We start from the raw sequence: 23,636 nt of genomic DNA, 5'->3' as shown, positions 1-23,636 counted from the left end.
TTTCAGCTGAAATGTTGTTGGATGCCCTGTTTTATTTACTTGATGTCCCTCGCGTTGAAAAGCGCTATGTCACGGACGAGAAACTTCTCCAGTCTGCTCTCGATCGCAAAGCTGATAGGGACACGGTTTCTTACATGACGGTTTCAGTGTGGACAGAGTGTCCGATGCGACACGATAGTCACACATTCGCATCCAGTTAGGACACGATGTAAGGAGACCTCCACTCACTGCTGGTGAATATCTCGACTCAGTTCATCCGTTGCTTATGCTGTCATTAAGCTCTTTTCTGGTCCTCTATATGCATACCGTCCGGTAAAGAGCCAACAATAGGCCCACGTTTTCCGTTGCAGAGAGTCCTCGTTAGTATAGTGGCTAGTATCCCTGCCTGTCACGCAGGAGACCGGGGTTCAATTCCCCGACGGGGAGGGTACATCAATTTATGACTTGAGTCGTTACCATGTTGACTTCTCCCTATGTTTCCTTCAACGATGGCAGTAGTGCGACTGTCTGCTTCTTGCTGGGGAAAACTAAATCAACAGCAAACCAAGGCAACAGTAAAAACCTATCTAATATCTCTCCCTGTTCTTTCCTCTTTGCCTAAATTAAAACCTAGTATTTTGGTATAGCTATTTTTGGCCTTATATGGACAGTTTTCTGCTATTTCTAGATCCTCTATATAAATTTTGGGATTTCTCTGTGTTTCCTTTGGTCTCTGATGTTTCAACAGCCGAAGAAACTTAAATTTGAAAGGTAATAGAATAGAAGAGAACTGCAATGACTTCAACGTTGGACACAACGGGACTTTTACAAAGGTTGTGCAACATCAGATCAAGAGAAATATAAACGGAGAAAGTGATGTGCCAACACAATTTGTCTTGTGCGCAGTTTTAAACAGTTTACGGTTTTGTGTAAAGATTGGTAGTGTGCCGTACTGTGGTGGTGGTGGTGGGAAGGTGTTTAGTTCTCTGCGCTGCAGGCGCAGCAAACCGGGTTTGAATCCCGGGCATGGTAGTGGTTGTTGTGAATTTATGGTTCTATGAAGGACTTTCGCATTGGGAGTAATTTAACTGAAAAATAATTAAGTGCCCATGCATTTCCATGCACAACATGCTATCGTGCCATTATAACTGAAAGTTTGGTTAGACCTCAAGGCGCCGTGCAGTAAAGCATAACAGTTGAAAGAGTATTTTTCCAGTCAAAAGCCATGTGTGTGTAATATGTGTGAGTTGAATTGAACAGACAGAGCTGCCATCTATGGGCTAGTGGCTCAATGGATAACGCGTCTGACTACGGATCAGAAGATTCTAGCTTCGACTCCTGGCTAGCTCGTTTTACATTGGAAAAAGTCTCTTTAAGAGTGTCAAAGGTACCACACAGTAATTTGTAGGTGTGTTATGGGTCCAAGAAAAGTCTGGCAAAACGGTTATCACATAGAGTTTCACCAACATTGTGTCCTAACTGAATGCGACGGCAGGGAGCGTCAGGAACTAATTAGTTTGACTGCTTTATTTTTTACAAAAATTTCCCAAATGGCCTTAAATGACGCAGCGCTGTAGTTCACGATGCAGTGGGTTGTTTTCTGCTGAAATGTTGTTGGATGCCCTGTTTTATTTACTTGATGTCCCTCGCGTTGAAAAGCGCTATGTCACGGACGAGAAACTTCTCCAGTCTGCTCTCGATCGCAAAGCTGATAGGGACACGGTTTCTTACATGACGGTTTCAGTGTGGACAGAGTGTCCGATGCGACACGATAGTCACACATTCGCATCCAGATAGGACACGATGTAAGGAGACCTCCACTCACTGCTGGTGAATATCTCTACTCAGTTCATCCGTTGCTTATGCTGTCATTAAGCTCTTTTCTGGTCCTCTATATGCATACCGTCCGGTAAAGAGCCAACAATAGGCCCACGTTTTCCGTTGCAGAGAGTCCTTGTTAGTATAGTGGCTAGTATCCCTGCCTGTCACGCAGGAGACCGGGGTTCAATTCCCCGACGGGGAGGGTACATCAATTTATGACTTGAGTCGTTACCATGTTGACTTCTCCCTATGTTTCCTTCAACGATGGCAGTAGTGCGACTGTCTGCTTCTTGCTGGGGAAAACTAAATCAACAGCAAACCAAGGCAACAGTAAAAACCTATCTAATATCTCTCCCTGTTCTTTCCTCTTTGCCTAAATTAAAACCTAGTATTTTGGTATAGCTATTTTTGGCCTTATATGGACAGTTTTCTGCTATTTCTAGATCCTCTATATAAATTTTGGGATTTCTCTGTGTTTCCTTTGGTCTCTGATGTTTCAACAGCCGAAGAAACTTAAATTTGAAAGGTAATAGAATAGAAGAGAACTGCAATGACTTCAACGTTGGACACAACGGGACTTTTACAAAGGTTGTGCAACATCAGATCAAGAGAAATATAAACGGAGAAAGTGATGTGCCAACACAATTTGTCTTGTGCGCAGTTTTAAACAGTTTACGGTTTTGTGTAAAGATTGGTAGTGTGCTGTACAGTGGTTGTGGTGGTGGTGGTACGGTGTTTAGTTCGCTGCGCTGCAGGCGCAGCAAACTGGGTTTGAATCCCGGGCATGGTAGTGGTTGTTGTGAATTTATGGTTCTATGAAGGACTTTCGCATTGGGAGTAATTTAACTGAAAAATAATTAAGTGCCCATCCCTTTCCATGCACAACATGCTATCGTGCCATTATAACTGAAAGTTTGGTTAGACCTCAAGGCGCCGTGCAGTAAAGCATAACAGTTGAAAGAGTATTTTTCTAGTCAAAAGCCATGTGTGTGTAATATGTGTGAGTTGAATTGAACAGACAGAAGTGCCATCTTTGGGCTAGTGGCGCAATGGATAACGCGTCTGACTACGGATCAGAAGATTCTAGCTTCGACTCCTGGCTAGCTCGTTTTACGTGGGAAAAAGTCTCTTTTAGAGTGTCCAAGGTACCACACAGTAATTTGTAGGTGTGTTATGAGTCCAAGAAAAGTCTGGCAAAGTGGTTATCATATAGAGTTTCACCAACACTAACCCCTGTGTTTCCTAACTGAATGCGACCCGAGGGAGCTTCAGCAACTAATTAGTTTGACTGCTTTAATTTTTACAAAAATGTCCCAAATGGCCTCGAATGACGCAGCGCTGTAGTGGACGATGCAGTGGGTTGTTTTCAGTTGAAATGTTGTTGGATGCCCTGTTTTATTTACTTGATGTCCCTCGCGTTGAAAAGCGTTATGTCACGGACGAGAAACTTCTCCAGTCTGCTCTCGATCGCAAAGCTGATAGGGACACGGTTTCTTACATGACGGTTTCAGTGTGGACAGAGTGTCCGATGCGACACGATAGTCACACATTCGCGTCCAGTTAGGACACGATGTAAGGAGACTTCCACTCTCTGCTGGTGAATATCTCGACTCAGTTCATCCGTTGGTTATGCTGTCATTTAGCTCTTTTCTGGTCCTCTATATGCATACCGTCCGGTAAAGAGCAAACAATAGGCCCACGTTTTCCATTGCAGAGAGTCCTCGTTAGTATAGGGGCTCGTATCCCTGCCTGTCACGCGGGAGACCGGGGTTCAACTCCCCGACGGGGAGGATGCATTAATTTATGACTTGAGTCGTTAGCATGTTGACTTCTTCTTATGTTTTCTTCAACGATGGCAGCAGTGCGACTGCCTGCTTCTTGCTGGGGAAAACTAAATCAACAGCAAACCAAGGCAACAGTAAAAACCTATCTAATATCTCTGCCTGCTCTTTCCTCTTTGGCTGTTGAAACATCAGAGGCAAAAGTAAACACAGAGAAATCCAAAACTTTATATAGAGGATCTAGAAATAGCAGAAAACTGTCCATAAAAGGCCAAAAATAGCTATACCAAAATACTAGGTTTTAATTTAGGCAAAGGAACTTAAATTTGAAAGGTAATAGAATAGAAGAGAACTGCAATGACTTCAACGTTGGACACAACGGGACTTTTACAAAGGTTGTGCAACATCAGATCAAGAGAAATATAAACGGAGAAAGTGATGTACCAACACAATTTGTCTTGTGCGCAGTTTTAAACAGTTTACGGTTTTGTGTAAAGATTGGTAGTGTGCTGTACTGTGGTGGTGGTGGTACGGTGTTTAGTTCTCTGCGCTGCAGGCGCAGCAAACCGGGTTTGAATCCCGGGCATGGTAGTGGTTGTTGTGAATTTATGGTTCTATGAAGGACTTTCGCATTGGGAGTAATTTAACTGAAAAATAATTAAGTGCCCATGCATTTCCATGCACAACATGCTATCGTGCCATTATAACTGAAAGTTTGGTTAGACCTCAAGGCGCCGTGCAGTAAAGCATAACAGTTGAAAGACAACTTTTCCAGTCAAAAGCCATGTGTGTGTAATATGTGTGAGTTGAATTGAACAGACAAAGGTGCCATCTATGGGCTAGTGGCGCAATGGATAACGCGTCTGGTTACGGATCAGATGATTCTAGCTTCGACTCCTGGCTAGCTCGTTTTACATGGGAAAAAGTCTCTTTAAGAGTGTCAAAGGTACCACACAGTAATTTGTAGGTGTGTTATGGGTCCAAGAAAAGTCTGGCAAAACGGTTATCACATAGAGTTTCACAAACATTGTGTCCTAACTGAATGCGACGGCAGGGAGCGTCTGGAACTAATTAGTTTGACTGCTTTATTTTTTACAAAAATTTCCCAAATGGCCTCAAATGACGCAGCGCTGTAGTGCACGATGCAGTGGGTTGTTTTCAGCTGAAATGTTGTTGGATGCCCTGTTTTATTTACTTGATGTCCCTCGCGTTGAAAAGCGCTATGTCACGGACGAGAAACTTCTCCAGTCTGCTCTCGATCGCAAAGCTGATAGGGACACGGTTTCTTACATGACGGTTTCAGTGTGGACAGAGTGTCCGATGCGACACGATAGTCACACATTCGCGTCCAGTTAGGACACGATGTAAGGAGACCTCCACTCACTGCTGGTGAATATCTCGACTCAGTTCATCCGTTGCTTATGCTGTCATTAAGCTCTTTTCTGGTCCTCTATATGCATACCGTCCGGTAAAGAGGCAACAATAGGCCCACGTTTTCCGTTGCAGAGAGTCCTTGTTAGTATAGTGGCTAGTATCCCTGCCTGTCACGCAGGAGACCGGGGTTCAATTCCCCGACAGGGAGGGTACATCAATTTATGACTTGAGTCGTTACCATGTTGACTTCTCCCTATGTTTCCTTCAACGATGGCAGTAGTGCGACTGTCTGCTTCTTGCTGGGGAAAACTAAATCAACAGCAAACCAAGGCAACAGTAAAAACCTATCTAATATCTCTCCCTGTTCTTTCCTCTTTGCCTAAATTAAAACCTAGTATTTTGGTATAGCTATTTTTGGCCTTATATGGACAGTTTTCTGCTATTTCTAGATCCTCTATATAAATTTTGGGATTTCTCTGTGTTTCCTTTGGTCTCTGATGTTTCAACAGCCGAAGAAACTTAAATTTGAAAGGTAATAGAATAGAAGAGAACTGCAATGACTTCAACGTTGGACACAACGGGACTTTTACAAAGGTTGTGCAACATCAGATCAAGAGAAATATAAACGGAGAAAGTGATGTGCCAACACAATTTGTCTTGTGCGCAGTTTTAAACAGTTTACGGTTTTGTGTAAAGATTGGTAGTGTGCTGTACTGTGGTGGTGGTGGTGGTACGGTGTTTAGTTCGCTGCGCTGCAGGCGCAGCAAACCGGGTTTAAATCCCGGGCATGGTAGTGGTTGTTGTGAATGTATGGTTCTATGAAGGACTTTCGCATTGGGAGTAATTTAACTGAAAAATAATTAAGTGCCCATGCATTTCCATGCACAACATGCTGTCGTGCCATTATAACTGAAAGTTTGGTTAGACCTCAAGGCGCCGTGCAGTAAAGCATAACAGTTGAAAGACAACTTTTCCAGTCAAAAGCCATGTGTGTGTAATATGTGTGAGTTGAATTGAACAGACAGAACTGCCATCTATGGGCTAGTGGCGCAATGGATAACGCGTCTGACTACGGATCAGAAGATTCTAGCTTCGACTCCTGGCTAGCTCGTTTTACATTGGAAAAAGTCTCTTTAAGAGTGTCAAAGGTACCACACAGTAATTTGTAGGTGTGTTATGGGTCCAAGAAAAGTCTGGCAAAACGGTTATCACATAGAGTTTCACAAACATTGTGTCCTAACTGAATGCGACGGCAGGGAGCGTCAGGAACTAATTAGTTTGACTGCTTTATTTTTTACAAAAATTTCCCAAATGGCCTTAAATGACGCAGCGCTGTAGTGCACGATGCAGTGGGTTGTTTTCAGCTGAAATGTTGTTGGATGCCCTGTTTTATTTACTTGATGTCCCTCGCGTTGAAAAGCGCTATGTCACGGACGAGAAACTTCTCCAGTCTGCTCTCGATCGCAAAGCTGATAGGGACACGGTTTCTTACATGACGGTTTCAGTGTGGACAGAGTGTCCGATGCGACACGATAGTCACACATTCGCATCCAGTTAGGACACGATGTAAGGAGACCTCCACTCACTGCTGGTGAATATCTCGACTCAGTTCATCCGTTGCTTATGCTGTCATTAAGCTCTTTTCTGGTCCTCTATATGCATACCGTCCGGTAAAGAGCCAACAATAGGCCCACGTTTTCCGTTGCAGAGAGTCCTTGTTAGTATAGTGGCTAGTATCCCTGCCTGTCACGCAGGAGACCGGGGTTCAATTCCCCGACGGGGAGGGTACATCAATTTATGACTTGAGTCGTGACCATGTTGACTTCTCCCTATGTTTCCTTCAACGATGGCAGTAGTGCGACTGTCTGCTTCTTGCTGGGGAAAACTAAATCAACAGCAAACCAAGGCAACAGTAAAAACCTATCTAATATCTCTCCCTGTTCTTTCCTCTTTGCCTAAATTAAAACCTAGTATTTTGGTATAGCTATTTTTGGCCTTATATGGACAGTTTTCTGCCATTTCTAGATCCTCTATATAAATTTTGGGATTTCTCTGTGTTTCCTTTGGTCTCTGATGTTTCAACAGCCGAAGAAACTTAAATTTGAAAGGTAATTGTAATGAATGAAAGGTCACGTGTTTAACTTGACCCACTCACGGATGTACGTGCAGTGCGTGTGACGTATACAGGAAGTTAGAAGCGCATGTTATGAAGGTTGTATGTCGGATGAACGCTAGTAAAAGCTACACAGTTAAGAACCTACGAAGTCGGCTCGTTCTTGAATTATTCTTATGTCAGTAAGACAAGGCGTCTACGGACATTACATGGTGTCAGAATAGTCTGTGTATCGGAACACGAGCGGTCATGCCGAAGTTTAATCCGCCGAGTGAATTCAAGTTTGACTGCCCCGTTGAATGGCCGGAGTGGAAACAAGGGTTTTCGCGCTTCAGGCTCGCGACAAAGCTGGATAAAGACGACGGGGAGACTCAAGTGAGTTCGCTGATTTATGCAATGGGCAGCGAGGCTGAAAAGATATTCAGCTCGTTTGACTTCGCGGCGGAGGGTGATAAAGTGGACTATGATATCGTACTGAAAAAGTTCGACGACTACTTTATTCCCCGCCGTAACATCATACATGACAGGGCGTGCTTCTATCAACGTAGCCAGCAGCCAGGAGAGACAGCGGAGATGTACATCCGGACATTGTATGAGCTGTCTGAACACTGTGAGTTTGGGGACAAGAGGGATGAACATATCAGAGATCGTCTGGTAGTGGGCATAAAAGATAAGGTGCTCTCCCGTCAGTTCCAGCTCACAGCGGACCTTACTCTGGTGAAAGTCATTGAACAAGTGCGCCAGGCGGAGGCAATAACAAAGCAGCTCAGCCTCCAAGCTAACCAACCAGAGGCCCTGCTGGCTAACGTCAATGTTGTCCGATGGCGGGACGAACGCCAAAACAAAAAGGGCGGACAGCGTCATGGTGGCGGCAGTCCGGCAACCAACAAAGTAGATGAATGCGGGAGGTGCGGCAAGACGCAGCACACCGATGAGCGGAAGTGTCCTGCAACGAACAGTAAGTGCAACAAGTGTCATAAAAAGGGACATTGGGAGCGTGTATGTCACTCTAAAGCGGTGAGAGAAGTCACTGAAGAGGTTAAACAGCTGTACTTTCTGGGAGAAGTTGGCAAAGAGAGCAGTCAGGAAGATTGGACTGTTAGTTTAACAATAAGTGATGTACCAATAACCTTTAAAATTGACACGGGGGCTGACGCTACTGTTATCAACCAAGGGACATTTAAAAAGCTGAAGCCAAACATAAAACTGGGACCTCCTGACACATGCTTCATAAGCCCAGGTGGAAACATCAGCTGCATAGGACAGTTTCAAGCCACAACCAACTACAAGGAGAAACAATACTCCTTTCCAGTGTATGTGATCAAGGGGAGAGGCAGCTGTCTGCTGAGTCGTCTAGAGGCAGTGGAGATGGGTCTAGTGAAGCGGATGAATGAGGTCAGTGGAGTTTTCGGTTCAAGTGGACTGCTGAAAACAGACCCAGTGAAAATAGCTCTGGTGGAGGGTGCCCAGCCATACGCGGTGCATACAGCCAGACGGATACCGCTGCCACTTGTACCACTGGTTAAGAAAGAACTGCAGCGCATGGAAAATGAGGGCATTATTGAAAAAGTGACTCAGCCCACAGAATGGTGCGCCGCTATGGTGCCGGTGCTGAAACCGAACAAGAAAGAGGTTCGCTGCTGCGCTGACCTCAGGAGGCTGAATCGAGCGGTGAAACGTGAGAAATACGTGCTGCCCACTATGGAGGAAATAATGCCAAGGCTCGCAGGGTCAAAGTTCTTCACAACGTTGGATGCAGCAAGTGGGTTTTACCAGATCCCCTTGCATGAAGACAGCAGGGGGCTCACCACTTTCATCACCCCATTTGGGAGGTATGCTTTCTGCCGCCTTCCATTTGGTATAACGAGTGCTCCAGAGATTTTCCAGAGAAAGATGGCGGAAACTCTGACCGGGCTAGAGGGCACAGAGGTGTACATGGATGACATCCTTATACATGGAGAGACTGAGGAAATCCATGACCGGCGCCTAGCAGAGGCGCTGGGGGTCATTGAAACAGCAGGTCTCAAACTGAACCAAGCGAAATGCAAGTTCAAACAGAAACAAGTCCGCTTCCTTGGTCATATCATCAACGAGGCAGGCATCAGACCTGACCCGGACAAAGTGGCCGGAATAGAGAACTTTCCTCAGCCCCAGAACGTGACGGAACTCAAGAGGTTCCTCGGGATGGTGAACTATTTGGCAAAATACGTCCCAGAGCTGTCCACTGTAGGTCAGCCGCTTTATGGACTGCTTAAAGCAACGACAGAGTGGCTGTGGGGACCTGCACAGAACACAGCATTCCAAGACCTTAAAGCAGCACTCGCCACCGCCCCGGTACTCACCTTTTATGACGTCAATAAGGCTACGGTGGTGTCAGCAGATGCCAGCAGCTACGGGCTGGGAGGCGTTCTGCTCCAGCAGCACGGGGAACACTGGAAGCCCGTGGCCTACTGCTCCCGACGGCTGAGTGACGCAGAGACAAGGTACGCACAGATCGAGAAAGAGTGCTTAGCCAGCGTCTGGGCATGTGAAAGGTTCGAGAAGTACTTGTTTGGGCTTGACAATTTCAGACTTGTCACCGATCATAAACCACTAGTGCCTCTCATGAACAGCAAAGACTTGGATAATGTGCCCATTAGGTGCCAGAGACTTTTATCAGGTGAGAGGGGAGTTATCTGCGGTAGATGGTTTAGTCATCAGAGGCAGTCGTATCGTCATTCCCACAGAGATGAGGGAGGTGATCTTAGACAGAATACACGACGGGCACCAGGGGATAGCTAAGTGCAGAGAGAGAGCTAGCCAGTCAGTGTGGTGGCCCAAAATGACAGAGCACATTACAACAAAGATACAGCAATGTCAATTCTGCAGAGAACACAAGAACACACAGAGAAAAGAGCCTTTAATGTCAAGTGAGCTCCCATCCAGACCATGGCAGAAAGTTGGCATAGACCTGTGTGAGTACAAAAAGCAAAACTACTTGATAGTGTCTGACTATTATTCCAGGTTTTTGGAGATCCTAAATCTACCAACAACTACTAGCAGTCAGGTTGTAGCTAGGCTGAAGGCTACATTTGCACGTTTTGGTATCCCTGAAATTGTAGTTAGTGATAATGGGCCACAGCTAGTTTCAGAAGAGATGAGGAGGTTCAGTGAGGATTATGATTTCATCCATGTGACTTCAAGCCCACACTACCCCCAGAGTAATGGACAGGCAGAGAGGGCTGTTCAGATAGCCAAAAGCATATTAAGGCAGGAAGACCCTCTCCTCGCCCTGTTGACATACAGAGCTACACCCTCTTCTTCCACTGGAGCCAGTCCAGCGGAATTGCTCATGGGTAGGAGACTCAGAACCACCTTACCCACATTGCAGCATAACCTGAAACCGGCCTGGCCTAAAGAGGAACTGATCAAAACCGCTGACGCCGCAGCCAAATCGAGGCAGGCTTTCTACTACAACCGCAGGAACGGCGTGCGGACACTGCGCCCACTGAACTCGGGTGACGCAGTACTCATCAAACCTGATGGACAGAAAACATGGACAATGCCAGCAGTAGTTCACAGTCAGAGCTCCACTCCCAGATCCTACATAGTGGAGACAGCTCAAGGTGAACATTACAGAAGGAACAGGCGCCACCTGTTGGCCACACCTAAAACACTCACCTTTGTCAGCAGGGATCCTGACCATGTCACTCCAGGGGAGAGTGGAAACACGGATGAGTCCCGAGCAGCAGAAATGCCAACTTCCACACCATATGTTACTCGCTCTGGCAGGGTGAGCAAGCCAGCAATCCGGCTGGATTTGTGAGGCGTATGGACTTGTGTATTGTGGGGGGATTTTTTATTTTTTGTGAAAAGGGGGGTGATATACAGGTTAGAAAATCATCTTAGAGGGGGAGATGTAATGAATGAAAGGTCACGTGTTTAACTTGACCCACTCACGGATGTACGTGCAGTGCGTGTGACGTATACAGGAAGTTAGAAGCGCATGTTATGAAGGTTGTATGTCGGATGAACGCTAGTAAAAGCTACACAGTTAAGAACCTACGAAGTCGGCTGGTTCTTGAATTATTCTTATGTCAGTAAGACAAGGCGTCTACGGACATTACAGTAATAGAATAGAAGAGAACTGCAATGACTTCAACGTTGGACACAACGGGACTTTTACAAAGGTTGTGCAACATCAGATCAAGAGAAATATAAACGGAGAAAGTGATGTGCCAACACAATTTGTCTTGTGCGCAGTTTTAAACAGTTTACGGTTTTGTGTAAAGATTGGTAGTGTGCCGTACTGTGGTGGTGGTGGTGGTACGGTGTTTAGTTCTCTGCGCTGCAGGCGCAGCAAACCGGGTTTGAATTCCGGGCATGGTAGTGGTTGTTGTGAATTTATGGTTCTATGAAGGACTTTCGCATTGGGAGTAATTTAACTGAAAAATAATTAAGTGCCCATGCATTTCCATGCACAACATGCTATCGTGCCATTATAACTGAAAGTTTGGTTAGACCTCAAGGCGCCGTGCAGTAAAGCATAACAGTTGAAAGAGTATTTTTCCAGTCAAAAGCCATGTGTGTGTAATATGTGTGAGTTGAATTGAAGAGACAGAGGTGCCATCTATGGGCTAGTGGCGCAATGGATAACGCGTCTGACTACGGATCAGAAGATTCTAGCTTCGACTCCTGGCTAGCTCGTTGTACTTTGGAAAAAGTCTCTTTAAGAGTGTCAAAGGTACCACACAGTAATTTGTAGGTGTGTTATGGGTCCAAGAAAAGTCTGGCAAAACGGTTATCACATAGAGTTTCACAAACATTGTGTCCTAACTGAATGCGACGGCAGGGAGCGTCAGGAACTAATTAGTTTGACTGCTTTAATTTTTACAAAAATGTCCCAAATGGCCTCAAATGACGCAGCGCTGTAGTGCACGATGCAGTGGGTTGTTTTCAGCTGAAATGTTGTTGGATGCCCTGTTTTATTTACTTGATGTCCCTCGCGTTGAAAAGCGCTATGTCACGGACGAGAAACTTCTCCAGTCTGCTCTCGATCGCAAAGCTGATAGGGACACGGTTTCTTACATGACGGTTTCAGTGTGGACAGAGTGTCCGATGCGACACGATAGTCACACATTCGCATCCAGTTAGGACACGATGTAAGGAGACCTCCACTCACTGCTGGTGAATATCTCGACTCAGTTCATCCGTTGCTTATGCTGTCATTAAGCTCTTTTCTGGTCCTCTATATGCATACCGTCCAGTAAAGAGCCAACAATAGGCCCACGTTTTCCTTTGCAGAGAGTCCTTGTTAGTATAGTGGCTAGTATCCCTGCCTGTCACGCAGGAGACCGGGGTTCAATTCCCCGACGGGGAGGGTACATCAATTTATGACTTGAGTCGTGACCATGTTGACTTCTCCCTATGTTTCCTTCAACGATGGCAGTAGTGCGACTGTCTGCTTCTTGCTGGGGAAAACTAAATCAACAGCAAACCAAAGCAACAGTAAAAACCTATCTAATATCTCTCCCTGTTCTTTCCTCTTTGCCTAAATTAAAACCTAGTATTTTGGTATAGCTATTTTTGCCCTTATATGGACAGTTTTCTGCTATTTCTAGATCCTCTATATAAATTTTGGGATTTCTCTGTGTTTCCTTTGGTCTCTGATGTTTCAACAGCCGAAGAAACTTAAATTTGAAAGGTAATAGAATAGAAGAGAACTGCAATGACTTCAACGTTGGACACAACGGGACTTTTACAAAGGTTGTGCAACATCAGATCAAGAGAAATATAAACGGAGAAAGTGATGTGCCAACACAATTTGTCTTGTGCGCAGTTTTAAACAGTTTACGGTTTTGTGTAAAGATTGGCAGTGTGCTGTATTGTGGTGGTGGTGGTGGTACGGTGTTTAGTTCTCTGCGCTGCAGGCGCTGCAAACCGGGTTTGAATCCCGGGCATGGTAGTGGTTGTTGTGAATTTTTGGTTCTATGAAGGACTTTCGCATTGGGAGTAATTTAACTGAAAAATAATTAAGTGCCCATGCATTTCCATGCACAACATGCTATCGTGCCATTATAACTGAAAGTTTGGTTAGACCTCAAGGCGCCGTGCAGTAAAGCATAACAGTTGAAAGACAACTTTTCCAGTCAAAAGCCATGTGTGTGTAATATGTGTGAGTTGAATTGAACAGACAGAGCTGCCATCTTTGGGCTAGTGGCGCAATGGATAACGCGTCTGACTACGGATCAGAAGATTCTAGCTTCGACTCCTGGCTAGCTCGTTTTACGTGGGAAAAAGTCTCTTTTAGAGTGTCCAAGGTACCACACAGTAATTTGTAGGTGTGTTACGAGTCCAAGAAAAGTCTGGCAAAACGGTTATCACATAGAGTTTCACAAACATTGTGTCCTAACTGAATGCGACGGCAGGGAGCGTCAGGAACTAATTAGTTTGACTGCTTTATTTTTTACAAAAATTTCCCAAATGGCCTTAAATGACGCAGCGCTGTAGTGCACGATGCAGTGGGTTGTTTTCAGCTGAAATGTTGTTGGATGCCCTGTTTTATTTACTTGATGTCCCTCGCGTTGAAAAGCGCTATGTCACGGACGAGAAACTTCTCCAGTCTGCTCTCGATCGCAAAGCTGATAGGGACACGGTTTCTTACATGACGGTTTCAGTGTGGACAGAGTGTCCGATGCGACACGATAGTCACATATTCGCATCCAGTTAGGACACGATGTAAGGAGACCTCCACTCACTGCTGGTGAATATCTCGACTCAGTTCATCCGTTGCTTATGCTGTCATTAAGCTCTTTTCTGGTCCTCTATATGCATACCGTCCGGTAAAGAGCCAACAATAGGCCCACGTTTTCCGTTGCAGAGAGTCCTTGTTAGTATAGTGGCTAGTATCCCTGCCTGTCACGCAGGAGACCGGGGTTCAATTCCCCGACGGGGAGGGTACATCAATTTATGACTTGAGTCGTGACCATGTTGACTTCTCCCTATGTTTCCTTCAACGATGGCAGTAGTGCGCCTGTCTGCTTCTTGCTGGGGAAAACTAAATCAACAGCAAAACCTAGCATTTTGGTATAGCTATTTTTGGCCTTATATGGACAGTTTTCTGCCATTTCTAGATCCTCTATATAAATTTTGGGATTTCTCTGTGTTTCCTTTGGTCTCTGATGTTTCAACAGCCGAAGAAACTTAAATTTGAAAGGTAATAGAATAGAAGAGAACTGCAATGACTTCAACGTTGGACACAACGGGACTTTTACAAAGGTTGTGCAACATCAGATCAAGAGAAATATAAACGGAGAAAGTGATGTGCCAACACAATTTGTCTTGTGCGCAGTTTTAAACAGTTTACGGTTTTGTGTAAAGATTGGTAGTGTGCTGTACTGTGGTGGTGGTGGTGGTACGGTGTTTAGTTCGCTGCGCTGCAGGCGCAGCAAACCGGGTTTGAATCCCGGGCATGGTAGTGGTTGTTGTGAATGTATGGTTCTATGAAGGACTTTCGCATTGGGAGTAATTTAACTGAAAAATAATTAAGTGCCCATGCATTTCCATGCACAACATGCTATCGTGCCATTATAACTGAAAGTTTGGTTAGACCTCAAGGCGCCGTGCAGTAAAGCATAACAGTTGAAAGACAACTTTTCCAGTCAAAAGCCATGTGTGTGTAATATGTGTGAGTTGAATTGAACAGACAGAGCTGCCATCTATGGGCTAGTGGCGCAATGGATAACGCGTCTGACTACGGATCAGAAGATTCTAGCTTCGACTCCTGGCTAGCTCGTTTTACATTGGAAAAAGTCTCTTTAAGAGTGTCAAAGGTACCACACAGTAATTTGTAGGTGTGTTATGGGTCCAAGAAAAGTCTGGCAAAACGGTTATCACATAGAGTTTCACAAACATTGTGTCCTAACTGAATGCGACGGCAGGGAGCGTCAGGAACTAATTAGTTTGACTGCTTTATTTTTTACAAAAATTTCCCAAATGGCCTTAAATGACGCAGCGCTGTAGTGCACGATGCAGTGGGTTGTTTTCAGCTGAAATGTTGTTGGATGCCCTGTTTTATTTACTTGATGTCCCTCGCGTTGAAAAGCGCTATGTCACGGACGAGAAACTTCTCCAGTCTGCTCTCGATCGCAAAGCTGATAGGGACACGGTTTCTTACATGACGGTTTCAGTGTGGACAGAGTGTCCGATGCGACACGATAGTCACACATTCGCATCCAGTTAGGACACGATGTAAGGAGACCTCCACTCACTGCTGGTGAATATCTCGACTCAGTTCATCCGTTGCTTATGCTGTCATTAAGCTCTTTTCTGGTCCTCTATATGCATACCGTCCGGTAAAGAGCCAACAATAGGCCCACGTTTTCCGTTGCAGAGAGTCCTTGTTAGTATAGTGGCTAGTATCCCTGCCTATCACGCAGGAGACCGGGGTTCAATTCCCCGACGGGGAGGGTACATCAATTTATGACTTGAGTCGTGACCATGTTGACTTCTCCCTATGTTTCCTTCAACGATGGCAGTAGTGCGACTGTCTGCTTCTTGCTGGGGAAAACTAAATCAACAGCAAACCAAGGCAACAGTAAAAACCTATCTAATATCTCTCCCTGTTCTTTCCTCTTTGCCTAAATTAAAACCTAGTATTTTGGTATAGCTATTTTTGGCCTTATATGGACAGTTTTCTGCTATTTCTAGATCCTCTATATAAATTTTGGGATTTCTCTGTGTTTCCTTTGGTCTCTGATGTTTCAACAGCCGAAGAAACTTAAATTTGAAAGGTAATAGAATAGAAGAGAACTGCAATGACTTCAACGTTGGACACAACGGGACTTTTACAAAGGTTGTGCAACATCAGATCAAGAGAAATATAAACGGAGAAAGTGATGTGCCAACACAATTTGTCTTGTGCGCAGTTTTAAACAGTTTACGGTTTTGTGTAAAGATTGGTAGTGTGCTGTACTGTGGTGGTGGCGGTGGTACGGTGTTTAGTTCGCTGCGCTGCAGGCGCAGCAAACCGGGTTTGAATCCCGGGCATGGTAGTAGTTGTTGTGAATTTATGGTTCTATGAAGGACTTTCGCATTGGGAGTAATTTAAGTGAAAAATAATTAAGTGCCCATACATTTCCATGCACAACATGCTATCGTGCCATTATAACTGAAAGTTTGGTTAGACCTCAAGGCGCCGTGCAGTAAAGCATAACAGTTGAAAGAGTATTTTTCCAGTCAAAAGCCATGTGTGTGTAATATGTGTGAGTTGAATTGAACAGACAGAGCTGCCATCTATGGGCTAGTGGCGCAATGGATAACGCGTCTGACTACGGATCAGAAGATTCTAGCTTCGACTCCTGGCTCGCTCGTTTTACATTGGAAAAAGTCTCTTTAAGAGTGTCAAAGGTACCACACAGCAATTTGTAGGTGTGTTATGGGTCCAAGAAAAGTCTGGCAAAACGGTTATCACATAGAGTTTCACAAACATTGTGTCCTAACTGAATGCGACGGCAGGGAGCGTCAGCAACTAATTAGTTTGACTGCTTTATTTTTTACAAAAATTTCCCAAATGGCCTCAAATGACGCAGCGCTGTAGTGCACGATGCAGTGGATTATTTTCAGCTGAAATGTTGTTGGATGCCCTGTTTTATTTACTTGATGTCCCTCGCGTTGAAAAGCGCTATGTCACGGACGAGAAACTTCTCCAGTCTGCTCTCGATCGCAAAGCTGATAGGGACACGGTTTCTTACATGACGGTTTCAGTGTGGACAGAGTGTCCGATGCGACACGATAGTCACACATTCGCATCCAGTTAGGACACGATGTAAGGAGACCTCCACTCACTGCTGGTGAATATCTCGACTCAGTTCATCCGTTGCTTATGCTGTCATTAAGCTCTTTTCTGGTCCTCTATATGCATACCGTCCGGTAAAGAGGCAACAATAGGCCCACGTTTTCCGTTGCAGAGAGTCCTTGTTAGTATAGTGGCTAGTATCCCTGCCTGTCACGCAGGAGACCGGGGTTCAATTCCCCGACGGGGAGGGTACATCAATTTATGACTTGAGTCGTTACCATGTTGACTTCTCCCTATGTTTCCTTCAACGATGGCAGTAGTGCGACTGTCTGCTTCTTGCTGGGGAAAACTAAATCAACAGCAAACCAAGGCAACAGTAAAAACCTATCTAATATCTCTCCCTGTTCTTTCCTCTTTGCCTAAATTAAAACCTAGTATTTTGGTATAGCTATTTTTGGCCTTATATGGACAGTTTTCTGCTATTTCTAGATCCTCTATATAAATTTTGGGATTTCTCTGTGTTTCCTTTGGTCTCTGATGTTTCAACAGCCGAAGAAACTTAAATTTGAAAGGTAATAGAATAGAAGAGAACTGCAATGACTTCAACGTTGGACACAACGGGACTTTTACAAAGGTTGTGCAACATCAGATCAAGAGAAATATAAACGGAGAAAGTGATGTGCCAACACAATTTGTCTTGTGCGCAGTTTTAAACAGTTTACGGTTTTGTGTAAAGATTGGTAGTGTGCCGTACTGTGGTGGTGGTGGTGGTACGGTGTTTAGTTCTCTGCGCTGCAGGCGCAGCAAACCGGGTTTGAATTCCGGGCATGGTAGTGGTTGTTGTGAATTTATGGTTCTATGAAGGACTTTCGCATTGGGAGTAATTTAACTGAAAAATAATTAAGTGCCCATGCATTTCCATGCACAACATGCTATCGTGCCATTATAACTGAAAGTTTGGTTAGACCTCAAGGCGCCGTGCAGTAAAGCATAACAGTTGAAAGAGTATTTTTCCAGTCAAAAGCCATGTGTGTGTAATATGTGTGAGTTGAATTGAAGAGACAGAGGTGCCATCTATGGGCTAGTGGCGCAATGGATAACGCGTCTGACTACGGATCAGAAGATTCTAGCTTCGACTCCTGGCTAGCTCGTTGTACTTTGGAAAAAGTCTCTTTAAGAGTGTCAAAGGTACCACACAGTAATTTGTAGGTGTGTTATGGGTCCAAGAAAAGTCTGGCAAAACGGTTATCACATAGAGTTTCACAAACATTGTGTCCTAACTGAATGCGACGGCAGGGAGCGTCAGGAACTAATTAGTTTGACTGCTTTAATTTTTACAAAAATGTCCCAAATGGCCTCAAATGACGCAGCGCTGTAGTGCACGATGCAGTGGGTTGTTTTCAGCTGAAATGTTGTTGGATGCCCTGTTTTATTTACTTGATGTCCCTCGCGTTGAAAAGCGCTATGTCACGGACGAGAAACTTCTCCAGTCTGCTCTCGATCGCAAAGCTGATAGGGACACGGTTTCTTACATGACGGTTTCAGTGTGGACAGTGTCCGATGCGACACGATAGTCACACATTCGCATCCAGTTAGGACACGATGTAAGGAGACCTCCACTCACTGCTGGTGAATATCTCGACTCAGTTCATCCGTTGCTTATGCTGTCATTAAGCTCTTTTCTGGTCCTCTATATGCATACCGTCCAGTAAAGAGCCAACAATAGGCCCACGTTTTCCGTTGCAGAGAGTCCTTGTTAGTATAGTGGCTAGTATCCCTGCCTGTCACGCAGGAGACCGGGGTTCAATTCCCCGACGGGGAGGGTACATCAATTTATGACTTGAGTCGTGACCATGTTGACTTCTCCCTATGTTTACTTCAACGATGGCAGTAGTGCGACTGTCTGCTTCTTGCTGGGGAAAACTAAATCAACAGCAAACCAAAGCAACAGTAAAAACCTATCTAATATCTCTCCCTGTTCTTTCCTCTTTGCCTAAATTAAAACCTAGTATTTTGGTATAGCTATTTTTGCCCTTATATGGACAGTTTTCTGCTATTTCTAGATCCTCTATATAAATTTTGGGATTTCTCTGTGTTTCCTTTGGTCTCTGATGTTTCAACAGCCGAAGAAACTTAAATTTGAAAGGTAATAGAATAGAAGAGAACTGCAATGACTTCAACGTTGGACACAACGGGACTTTTACAAAGGTTGTGCAACATCAGATCAAGAGAAATATAAACGGAGAAAGTGATGTGCCAACACAATTTGTCTTGTGCGCAGTTTTAAACAGTTTACGGTTTTGTGTAAACATTGGTAGTGTGCCGTACTGTGGTGTTGGTGGTGGTGGTGGTACGGTGTTTAGTTCTCTGCGCTGCAGGTGCAGCAAACCGGGTTTGAATCCCGGGCATGGTAGTGGTTGTTGTGAATTTATGGTTCTATGAAGGACTTTCGCATTGGGAGTAATTTAACTGAAAAATAATTAAGTGCCCATGCATTTCCATGCACAACATGCTATCGTGCCATTATAACTGAAAGTTTGGTTAGACCTCAAGGCGCCGTGCAGTAAAGCATAACAGTTGAAAGAGTATTTTTCTAGTCAAAAGCCATGTGTGTGTAATATGTGTGAGTTGAATTGAACAGACAGAGGTGCCATCTTTGGGCTAGTGGCGCAATGGATAACGCGTCTGACTACGGATCAGAAGATTCTAGCTTCGACTCCTGGCTAGCTCGTTTTACGTGGGAAAAAGTCTCTTTTAGAGTGTCCAAGGTACCACACAGTAATTTGTAGGTGTGTTATGAGTCTAAGAAAAGTCTGGCAAAGTGGTTATCATATAGAGTTTCACCAACACTAACCCCTGTGTTTCCTAACTGAATGCGACCCGAGGGAGCTTCAGCAACTAATTAGTTTGACTGCTTTAATTTTTACAAAAATGTCCCAAATGGCCTCGAATGACGCAGCGCTGTAGTGGACGATGCAGTGGGTTGTTTTCAGTTGAAATGTTGTTGGATGCCCTGTTTTATTTACTTGATGTCCCTCGCGTTGAAAAGCGTTATGTCACGGACGAGAAACTTCTCCAGTCTGCTCTCGATCGCAAAGCTGATAGGGACACGGTTTCTTACATGACGGTTTCAGTGTGGACAGAGTGTCCGATGCGACACGATAGTCACACATTCGCGTCCAGTTAGGACACGATGTAAGGAGACTTCCACTCTCTGCTGGTGAATATCTCGACTCAGTTCATCCGTTGGTTATGCTGTCATTAAGCTCTTTTCTGGTCCTCTATATGCATACCGTCCGGTAAAGAGCAAACAATAGGCCCACGTTTTCCATTGCAGAGAGTCCTCGTTGGTATAGGGGATCGTATCCCTGCCTGTCACGCGGGAGACCGGGGTTCAACTCCCCGACGGGGAGGATGCATTAATTTATGACTTGTGTCGTTAGCATGTTGACTTCTTCTTATGTTTTCTTCAACGATGGCAGTAGTGCGACTGCCTGCTTCTTGCTGGGGAAAACTAAATCAACAGCAAACCAAGGCAACAGTAAAAACCTATCTAATATCTCTGCCTGCTCTTTCCTCTTTGGCTGTTGAAACATCAGAGGCAAAAGTAAACACAGAGAAATCCAAAACTTTATATAGAGGATCTAGAAATAGCAGAAAACTGTCCATAAAAGGCCAAAAATAGTTATACCAAAATACTAGGTTTTAATTTAGGCAAAGGAACTTAAATTTGAAAGGTAATAGATCAGAAGAGAACTGCAATGACTTCAACGTTGGACACAACAGGAATTTTATAAAGGTTGTACAACATCAGATCAAGAGAAATATAAACGGAGAAAGTGATGTGCAGACACAATTTGTCTTGTGCGCAGTTTTAAACAGTTTACGGTTTTGTGTAAAGATTGGTAGTGTGCTGTACAGTGGTTGTGGTGGTGGTGGTACGGTGTTTAGTTCTCTGCGCTGCATGCGCAGCAAACCGGGTTTGAATCCCGGGCATGGTAGTGGTTGTTGTGCATTTATGGTTCTATGAAGGACTTTCGCATTGGGAGTAATTTAAGTGAAAAATAATTAAGTGCCCATGCATTTCCATGCACAACATGCTATCGTGCCATTATAACTGAAAGTTTGGTTAGACCTCAAGGCGCCGTGCAGTAAAGCATAACAATTGAAAGAGTATTTTTCTAGTCAAAAGCCATGTGTGTGTAATATGTGTGAGTTGAATTGAAGAGACAGAGCTGCCATCTATGGGCTAGTGGCGCAATGGATAACGCGTCTGACTGCGGATCAGAAGATTCTAGCTTCGACTCCTGGCTAGCTCGTTTTACATTGGAAAAAGTCTCTTTAAGAGTGTCAAAGGTACCACACAGTAATTTGTAGGTGTGTTATGGGTCCAAGAAAAGTCTGGCAAAACGGTTATCACATAGAGTTTCACAAACATTGTGTCCTAACTGAATGCGACGGCAGGGAGCGTCAGGAACTAATTAGTTTGACTGCTTTAATTTTTACAAAAATGTCCCAAATGGCCTCAAATGACGCAGCGCTGTAGTGCACGATGCAGTGGGTTGTTTTCAGCTGAAATGTTGTTGGATGCCCTGTTTTATTTACTTGATGTCCCTCGCGTTGAAAAGCGCTATGTCACGGACGAGAAACTTCTCCAGTCTGCTCTCGATCGCAAAGCTGATAGGGACACGGTTTCTTACATGACGGTTTCAGTGTGGACAGAGTGTCCGATGCGACACGATAGTCACACATTCGCGTCCAGTTAGGACACGATGTAAGGAGACTTCCACTCACTGCTGGTGAATATCTCTCGACTCAGTTCATCCGTTGCTTATGCTGTCATTAAGCTCTTTTCTGGTCCTCTATATGCATACCGTCCGGTAAAGAGCCAACAATAGGCCCACGTTTTCCGTTGCAGAGAGTCCTCGTTAGTATAGTGGCTAGTATCCCTGCCTGTCACGCAGGAGACCGGGGTTCAATTCCCCGACGGGGAGGGTACATCAATTTATGACTTGAGTCGTTACCATGTTGACTTCTCCCTATGTTTCCTTCAACGATGGCAGTAGTGCGACTGTCTGCTTCTTGCTGGGGAAAACTAAATCAACAGCAAACCAAGGCAACAGTAAAAACCTATCTAATATCTCTCCCTGTTCTTTCCTCTTTGCCTAAATTAAAACCTAGTATTTTGGTATAGCTATTTTTGGCCTTATATGGACAGTTTTCTGCTATTTCTAGATCCTCTATATAAATTTTGGGATTTCTCTGTGTTTCCTTTGGTCTCTGATGTTTCAACAGCCGAAGAAACTTAAATTTGAAAGGTAATAGAATAGAAGAGAACTGCAATGACTTCAACGTTGGACACAACGGGACTTTTACAAAGGTTGTGCAACATCAGATCAAGAGAAATATAAACGGAGAAAGTGATGTGCCAACACAATTTGTCTTGTGCGCAGTTTTAAACAGTTTACGGTTTTGTGTAAAGATTGGTAGTGTGCCGTACTGTGGTGGTGGTGGTGGTACGGTGTTTAGTTTTCTGCGCTGCAGGCGCAGCAAACCGGGTTTGAATTCCGGGCATGGTATTGGTTGTTGTGAATTTATGGTTCTATGAAGGACTTTCGCATTGGGAGTAATTTAACTGAAAAATAATTAAGTGCCCATGCATTTCCATGCACAACATGCTATCGTGCCATTATAACTGAAAGTTTGGTTAGACCTCAAGGCGCCGTGCAGTAAAGCATAACAGTTGAAAGAGTATTTTTCCAGTCAAAAGCCATGTGTGTGTAATATGTGTGAGTTGAATTGAAGAGACAGAGGTGCCATCTATGGGCTAGTGGCGCAATGGATAACGCGTCTGACTACGGATCAGAAGATTCTAGCTTCGACTCCTGGCTAGCTCGTTGTACATTGGAGAAAGTCTCTTTAAGAGTGTCAAAGGTACCACACAGTAATTTGTAGGTGTGTTATGGGTCCAAGAAAAGTCTGGCAAAACGGTTATCACATAGAGTTTCACAAACATTGTGTCCTAACTGAATGCGACGGCAGGGAGCGTCAGGAACTAATTAGTTTGACTGCTTTAATTTTTACAAAAATGTCCCAAATGGCCTCAAATGACGCAGCGCTGTAGTGCACGATGCAGTGGGTTGTTTTCAGCTGAAATGTTGTTGGATGCCCTGTTTTATTTACTTGATGTCCCTCGCGTTGAAAAGCGCTATGTCACGGACGAGAAACTTCTCCAGTCTGCTCTCGATCGCAAAGCTGATAGGGACACGGTTTCTTACATGACGGTTTCAGTGTGGACAGAGTGTCCGATGCGACACGATAGTCACACATTCGCATCCAGTTAGGACACGATGTAAGGAGACCTCCACTCACTGCTGGTGAATATCTCGACTCAGTTCATCCGTTGCTTATGCTGTCATTAAGCTCTTTTCTGGTCCTCTATATGCATACCGTCCGGTAAAGAGCCAACAATAGGCCCACGTTTTCCGTTGCAGAGAGTCCTTGTTAGTATAGGGGCTAGTATCCCTGCCTGTCACGCAGGAGACCGGGGTTCAATTCCCCGACGGGGAGGGTACATCAATTTATGACTTGAGTCGTGACCATGTTGACTTCTCCCTATGTTTCCTTCAACGATGGCAGTAGTGCGACTGTCTGCTTCTTGCTGGGGAAAACTAAATCAACAGCAAACCAAGGCAACAGTAAAAACCTATCTAATATCTCTCCCTGTTCTTTCCTCTTTGCCTAAATTAAAACCTAGTATTTTGGTATAGCTATTTTTGGCCTTATATGGACA

The 23,636-nt window shown here is 44.5% G+C and overlaps 10 non-coding genes across 10 annotated transcripts; all 10 read left to right on the top strand.

Annotated features, from left to right (window-relative positions):
- The first annotated feature begins 354 nt into the window (after positions 1 to 354).
- trnad-guc (transfer RNA aspartic acid (anticodon GUC)) lies at positions 355 to 426 on the top strand. Its single transcript has one exon. It is a non-coding gene; the product is annotated as a tRNA-Asp (tRNA).
- Positions 427 to 1,930: 1,504 nt separating this feature from the next.
- Positions 1,931 to 2,002, top strand: trnad-guc (transfer RNA aspartic acid (anticodon GUC)). Its single transcript has one exon. It is a non-coding gene; the product is annotated as a tRNA-Asp (tRNA).
- A 3,089-nt stretch (positions 2,003 to 5,091) lies between these two features.
- trnad-guc (transfer RNA aspartic acid (anticodon GUC)) lies at positions 5,092 to 5,163 on the top strand. The gene has a single exon. It is a non-coding gene; the product is annotated as a tRNA-Asp (tRNA).
- A 1,504-nt stretch (positions 5,164 to 6,667) lies between these two features.
- trnad-guc (transfer RNA aspartic acid (anticodon GUC)) lies at positions 6,668 to 6,739 on the top strand. The gene has a single exon. It is a non-coding gene; the product is annotated as a tRNA-Asp (tRNA).
- A 5,616-nt stretch (positions 6,740 to 12,355) lies between these two features.
- On the top strand, positions 12,356 to 12,427 carry trnad-guc (transfer RNA aspartic acid (anticodon GUC)). Its single transcript has one exon. It is a non-coding gene; the product is annotated as a tRNA-Asp (tRNA).
- A 1,504-nt stretch (positions 12,428 to 13,931) lies between these two features.
- trnad-guc (transfer RNA aspartic acid (anticodon GUC)) lies at positions 13,932 to 14,003 on the top strand. The gene has a single exon. It is a non-coding gene; the product is annotated as a tRNA-Asp (tRNA).
- Positions 14,004 to 15,443: 1,440 nt separating this feature from the next.
- trnad-auc (transfer RNA aspartic acid (anticodon AUC)) lies at positions 15,444 to 15,515 on the top strand. Its single transcript has one exon. It is a non-coding gene; the product is annotated as a tRNA-Asp (tRNA).
- A 1,504-nt stretch (positions 15,516 to 17,019) lies between these two features.
- On the top strand, positions 17,020 to 17,091 carry trnad-guc (transfer RNA aspartic acid (anticodon GUC)). The gene has a single exon. It is a non-coding gene; the product is annotated as a tRNA-Asp (tRNA).
- Positions 17,092 to 18,593: 1,502 nt separating this feature from the next.
- Positions 18,594 to 18,665, top strand: trnad-guc (transfer RNA aspartic acid (anticodon GUC)). Its single transcript has one exon. It is a non-coding gene; the product is annotated as a tRNA-Asp (tRNA).
- A 3,100-nt stretch (positions 18,666 to 21,765) lies between these two features.
- trnad-guc (transfer RNA aspartic acid (anticodon GUC)) lies at positions 21,766 to 21,837 on the top strand. The gene has a single exon. It is a non-coding gene; the product is annotated as a tRNA-Asp (tRNA).
- The last annotated feature ends 1,799 nt before the right edge of the window (positions 21,838 to 23,636 follow it).

The sequence above is a fragment of the Lampris incognitus genome, chromosome 3 (assembly GCF_029633865.1).
Source record: "Lampris incognitus isolate fLamInc1 chromosome 3, fLamInc1.hap2, whole genome shotgun sequence".
In the NCBI taxonomy this organism is placed as follows: Eukaryota; Metazoa; Chordata; class Actinopteri; order Lampriformes; family Lampridae; genus Lampris; species Lampris incognitus.
This window is presented reverse-complemented; position numbering and strand designations above follow the sequence as displayed.